Source organism: Nannospalax galili, unplaced genomic scaffold (assembly GCF_000622305.1).
Source record: "Nannospalax galili isolate Female #2095 unplaced genomic scaffold, S.galili_v1.0 scaffold305, whole genome shotgun sequence".
Classification (NCBI taxonomy): domain Eukaryota; kingdom Metazoa; phylum Chordata; class Mammalia; order Rodentia; family Spalacidae; genus Nannospalax; species Nannospalax galili.
The window spans coordinates 2,839,630-2,845,980 of record NW_008356258.1 but is presented as its reverse complement, the minus strand read 5'-3'; the positions used below and the strand labels follow the sequence as shown (position 1 = coordinate 2,845,980).

The following is a 6,351-nucleotide window of genomic DNA, read 5'->3' as shown; positions in this document are numbered from 1 at the left end:
CTGTAGCGAATCCAGGCCAGCAGAAGCTAGAAGAAGGCACTGAATCCTCTGGAACTTCAGTTACAGGTGGTTGTGAACCCCCTGATATGGATGCTGGGAACTGAACTTGGGTCCTCTGGAAGAGCAGCAAATTCCCTTAACCAATGAGCCATTTCTCCAGCTCGTGTAGTCTAATCTTAATCAACTGTTGATACCCAGACAAATAGACTGAATGAGTAATTTCTCAGTGGGAAGATTATGGATGACTTGCATTCTCTTCCTATTTTTCTGTTTTCAACAATATTTTTACAATAAACATTTAGTACTTTTATCATCTAGAAAAGTGCCATAAATTCTTTTTTTTTTTTTTTTTGAAACTACTTTTTGAGTAGTTCCCTGATTTTGTTCCAGGGTTGGGGTTTTATATCTGAATTTAGCATTAAAAGTCTAGCTCAGAGCATCCCCATTAAAAATGACCAAAGAGAAAATACCAAGTGTGTGGTCTTAGTCTTTAAAGCAGGCGTTTAAAAGATTGCTCAATTTAATCTCAAAAGAAAAGGTAGATGGTGTCTTCTTTGCAGGGATTTGTTAACCCTTTTTTGTACATGATCCAGGCATCTTGGGCATGCCCTAAAATGCAGCTCTAGAAAGCCAGCATGTGCAGGCAGTACATGCATTTTCCGCATCTATAAATTGTGCGTATTAAGGGTGGTCATCTATCAAGTTCCCCCTGGGACAAAGACCAACCTGTGGAACCTCAACTTTAATTGAGTAACAGAACAGCCTTGGGGAGGGATGGTTCTTGAGGAACAGAATGGTGGACCTTACCTTTGTTTAGATTTCTGCTTTCTTGTACTTTGCTCTGGAACTTAGTGGGTTAGGTATTGGCAGCAGCCTTGCTTCAGTGCACAACCCCACATGCAAATTCTTCCTGGTTAAATATACACTTGTTCTGAAGCCTGAGGGAGACAGTGTGACTCATCAGCACTGTTTTAACTTGAACAGTGAAGCTGTAAGGACTGCACAGCGGGTTGCAATGATCAGCAGATGTATTTCTTTCCTGGTTCGCAACTCCCTGACAGTATTATCTGCCCAGATACAGCATCTATGAAGTCAGTCTCAAATACACTATTTTTAACCAGAAGAAGAGTCATATCTAATATAGTCTAGGATAGCGCTGTAATTAAAATGTCTTACATAATCAGGAAATCTAATAAATAAAGTACAGCAAGTGTTGCAGTTGAGAAGAAACAAGTACCAGGGCTTAGGTCTGATTTAAAATGCACCCACTGTTCTATGTTGTTAAAATTCAACCCTGAGATTGAGAAATGAGCCTCCCACTGTGAGGAAACAAGACTCGAGCTCTTTATAAGATAGGAGTTAACCAATGCTGAGAAATGTGGAGGACAACTTTTTTGACACAAACTGCTAACCTGGGACAACTCAGAAAGATGAAAGAACTAAAGACAGAGCCATCCTGAATCTACTATGCAAATACTATCTATCATCTATCTATCTATCTGTCTATCTATCTATCTATCTATCTATCTATCTATCTATCTATCTATCTATCTATCATCTATCTATCTATCTATCATCTATCATCTATCTCTCTCTCTTTCTATCATCTATCATCTTCTGTCATCTATCCTTTCTCTTTCTCTCTCTCCCCCTCTCTCTTGTCTATCTATCTAATCTTTTGATACTGTGAGATTTCTTAGTTTCTAGTGGAGGGAGTGTGGTAATGTGGTGGAATCTTTTCCTATCAAAAGAGAGAATAGAAAACACAATTTGGGATAGAAAGCTAAGAAGACAAGAAACTACCCAGGGATGCTGTGTTCAAGAAACTACCCAGGGATTCGCAGGACTCCTGTACCGGCATCTCTTTGAGCAGGGGGCAATTGTCTATACTTCTGACCATAATCAGTGGGAGATTTACAGCCTTCAGTGTTCTGATTGCAAGAGAATTTAAGTTCTGGGCAGCCTTTGCAGATCGGCAGTTGCAAAACAGACCAGATTAGCTCAGGATTTCCATTTTGGAACTGTTAACAGCTACAGCTGTTCACAGGGGCTGGAGGGTTGTGCAGCCTCCATCCGTTTGATTTCCACAATGCCAGGTTAAACATTTATCAAGCAAATATATAAATAAAAGAACTGTGTAAGGGAGAGAGGAAGGAAAGTGTCAATGATCCCCAATTTCCACATTCTGTAAATTGTGACCATCAGCATTATTGTTGAAGTTCATGATGATTTTATTAGTTTCATTATTTTGTTTTTTTCTATATCAACAAACCAGAAATAGGTGTTTATTCTTAAAATTGATTTTTAAAAATTTTACTTATTTTTTAAAGATTTATTTTGTGCATGTGTGTGTGTGTGTGTGTGTGTGTGTGTGTGTGTATACATATGCCACATGTATACAGGTACCTGCAGGTACCTGCAGAGGCCAGAAGAGGGCACTGAATCCCCTGGAGGTAGTTGTGAGTTGCCTGCTGTGGGTGCTGGGAACTGAACTTGGGTCCTCTGAAAAAACAGCAAGCATTCTCAACCACTGAGCCTTTATTTATTTCAAGCTAATTGCATTTAGTTAATAAATATGCTATATAAATACATGGAGTCTTTGAAATATGTCAAGACTTATTTGCTAACTTCTATTACAGGTCAGTTTTAATTAATTAATTTTAATTTTATGTGTATGAGTGTTATGTTTGCATGTACGTAAATGCACTCGTGTCTTGCAGTGCTCACAGAGGACAGAAGAGGGCTTTGGAACCCCTGAAACTGGATTTACAGACGATTGTTAGCTGCTGTGTGGGTGCTGGAATTCAAACCAAGTCCTCTGCAAGAACAGCCAGTGCTCTTAACCACTCAGCCATCTCTCCAGCCCCGACAAGGTCAGTTTTATAGATACCATTTCAGACATGTTCTAAAATAAATGTACTATATATGTTAGTTTTATTCTTAATCGAAAGCTCCATCTATTTTCATTAAACAACTGTTGCTGGATATGGTAGGACAACTGTAATCCCAGCACTTGGGAGGCAGAAGCAGGAGGATCAAGAGTTGGAGGACAGTCTGGAATACACAGTAAGGTTCTGGGATACATGGAGACACTCCATCTAAAAACAAAAAGCAAAAATACCAAGCTATCACTGTGCTGCCAGATCCTCTATACCTGTGTTAATTTCTACTCTCCTTGATGTAGACGTTTCATATAAATATGTAAAAATTTACACTATGTGGGTTTGTCAATTGCTCCTTGGAATTCTGCCAAATTCGGTTTATATATTTGGTGCTATTTTATTAGTTCATACAAGATTGGAATTATTTTTTCCCAATTATTTTTTCATCATTATTTAGTGACTCCCTGATATTTAAAAAAGCTTAACATTGGGGCTGGAGAGATGGGTCAGCAATTAAGAGTACTGACTGTTCTTGTAGAGGACCAAGTTTGGTCGCAGCACCCACATGGTAGCTAACAACTATCTATAACTCTGGTTCCAGGGGAATCTGATGCCCTCTTCCGACCTCCGTGGGCACTGCATGGCATGGATGCACTTACATTCATGCAGGCAATACACTCATACATGTTTAAAATAAAAATAATTAAAATATTTTTTAGAAACTTAACATTGTTATGTAGCCTTCAGCTATACTCACAGGCTCATGTAGGGTTATTTTATGTGTAATTTTTCAGTAGGTTTTTGGACTAATACCATTCCCTGTGTTTTTTTTTTTTTTTAATACTAATTAGGCTTTATTTATGTCTCCTCTTTCTGGAAGCCACCTCTCCTGAAGGCTAGCTCTCATAGCTTTGGTGAGCACTACACAAGCTGGTGAAGGAGAACATCAGCTGATGGTCCAACCCTAGCTTCAAGGCTTAAGAACCACATCAATGACCTGCAGAGCAAACAACATTGGTGCAGTAGTGGTACTTTTATCTTGGGGGTAATCAACAGCTACCTATTTGGACTTAAAGTCCACTCAATGGGAGGAAACTCATGTCTAGTACTGCAAACCTAGCCAAATATACCTAGCTGGAGAGGTCACAGATCTCAGAGAAAACCCCAAGGCTCTCATATCCTTAGACAAATGTAATTTCTTACTATGTGCAAAATGTGGATCCTTAAATTTACAGGCAAGTGTCCCAGTCACCACAAATCAAAGTAGCTTCTTTTTCAACAGACAGAGATTATTACAGTTACACTACTGGTCACACACAGAGATTCTCTGTGAATTGCCCAAGCCTAAGTGGCACATTTAGGCTGCAACCTCTATTCCTAAGACTCATGGAACATAGAACAAGGGATGAAGAGAACACTAATGCCTTACTACAAATGACAGAGTGTATGAACTCCAGTGGGGGAGGGGGCTATGGGAGGGTGCCAAAGGGGAAGGGGAAGGAGGTATAAAGATCATTTTATGCATAAAATACACAAAAATTCAATAAAAAATTAAAAAATGTAAAAAACCCAAATAACATTAATTTATCTGTATTAATATAACTGTGATTTCTATTGATCAGCATTTTAATATTGCCATTTTATTTTATTTTATTTCTTTTATTTTTGTCATTGGGAGGCTTTTTATCTCTATCCCTGGAATGGGAGCCTGCCACTTCTCTCCCTGGGCATCAGTATCAACAACATCAGCAAGCTCTTTTTCTAGGAATCTCAGAAGTATCTTAGGGCCCCACCTACACTTCCTCCTCATCTGAAGACCCACCAGCCCTGCCCAGGGTTACTACAGCCTGTCTGTCCTGGGTAGCTCCTAGTGGCTAAGGAGGAACAGTGGTCTCCCAGCCCTGTTCAATCTAGGCTAGTGGCAGCCCCAATTTCAAGACTATACTGAGGGGCCAGTGGGAATTTCACCACTAATATGACTCATTACCAGACAAAGCCACCAGGAATAACAGACCACCACCGGATGGTGCTACAATAGCCCAGCCTCTCTGTATCCCCACCCACCATCAACCCTCTACACGCTGCCTGCATCTGTGCACTGATAAAACAGCAGGAAGAAGTCAGCTGAGAAGCAGGATGGTTAGCTGAAGAACGGAAGGTACAGGACCCTGGAGTTGTGTCCGGCCTGCAAGGGCCCTCGCAGGTCTGTTGACTGATGATCCACCAGGAGGTGTAGGGCTGTGCTGGGCCCACAATCAGGACTTACATCGTTTGCTCTGCCCTTCCACGACAGCTGGGGCAGCATGCTTATTGCGGTGGTGGGGGAAGGTAGGCATGAGCTCTGGTTCACAGGGTAGGGGCTTCTCCTTGAAGTAGGAGCTCTCCAGGCAGTCCCCTGTTGTTGCCCGTTTCTTAGGGTCATACATGAAGAGGAAACTGAGCAGACGAAGTTCAGCCTCTGAGAGCCACGGAACTTGTGCTTGAGATTGTTGTAAGGCTGTTTCCTCAAGCTGTACTGGCCCGCCAGCCTCAGCTTGGAGAAGCCCCGCCAGATATTCTCACTGGGTGTCCCCAGGAGCTGTACGATCAAGTCAATCTGGTGGATCTCGGAAGTGCCAGGGAGAAGGGGCTTATGGACCAGCAGCTCTGACAGGATGCAGCCAACGGCCCACATGTCAACACTGGTAGTCTGGTAGAGTCCCAGCAGCAGCTCTGGGGCTTGGTACCAGAGGGTAACAACCTTGGAGGGTCATTGGCTTTACTGGGACACCATAGGCCCAAGCCAGGCCCAAATCCGCTGTCTGTACACAGCCCTTATCCGCCATGAGCAAGTTGGATACCTTCAGGTCCCCGTGGATGATGAAGTTCCTGTGCAGGTACTGAAGGCCCCGAAGCACCTGTAGCATGATGCATTTAACCCGGGCCTCAGAAAAGGGTGTTGGCATGTTCTCCAGGAGGCTAGCCAGATCTTGCTCACAGTAACCCATCACCAGGAAGATGCTCTCCTGGTGGTTGCCCACAACCACCTCCTTCAGTTCCACAATGTTGGGATGAAGAAGACGCAAGAGCAGTATAATCTCACTCAGGCTGCTGGTGGGAAAGCCGTCTTTCTCTTTGTCCATCCGCACCTTCTTCCGGGCAACAGTCTCATCTGTATGGGTGGATTCCGGCAAGTGCTGCAGGATGCGCCCTTCAGCGCAGGAAACCTCGACCTTGCACGAGACACTGTGTGGCCCAGAGCTCGGCTCTGGCCCTACCCCAGCGCCGCCCAGGTGGCACCCCGTCGCACCCTGTGTTCTGGAGGCACAGTGAAGAGCCCTTCCTTACAGATACATTTCAGTCCGATCTCAATATTGCCATTTTAATACAGTATTTTCAATCCTCTCATCTCTCATAAATAGAATATGGCTGGATATGAAAAATATAGTTTGACAGTCTGACTTTCGCCCATTTACATTTATTGTGATTG

The 6,351-nt window shown here is 42.7% G+C and overlaps 1 pseudogene across 1 annotated transcript; it reads right to left on the bottom strand.

Moving 5' to 3' along the window:
- Positions 1 to 5,137: 5,137 nt before the first annotated feature.
- LOC103751029 lies at positions 5,138 to 6,037 on the bottom strand (annotated as a pseudogene). Its single transcript, XR_001872937.1, has one exon. The product of XR_001872937.1 is annotated as a cyclin-dependent kinase 10 pseudogene (transcript).
- Between the last annotated feature and the right edge of the window lie 314 nt (positions 6,038 to 6,351).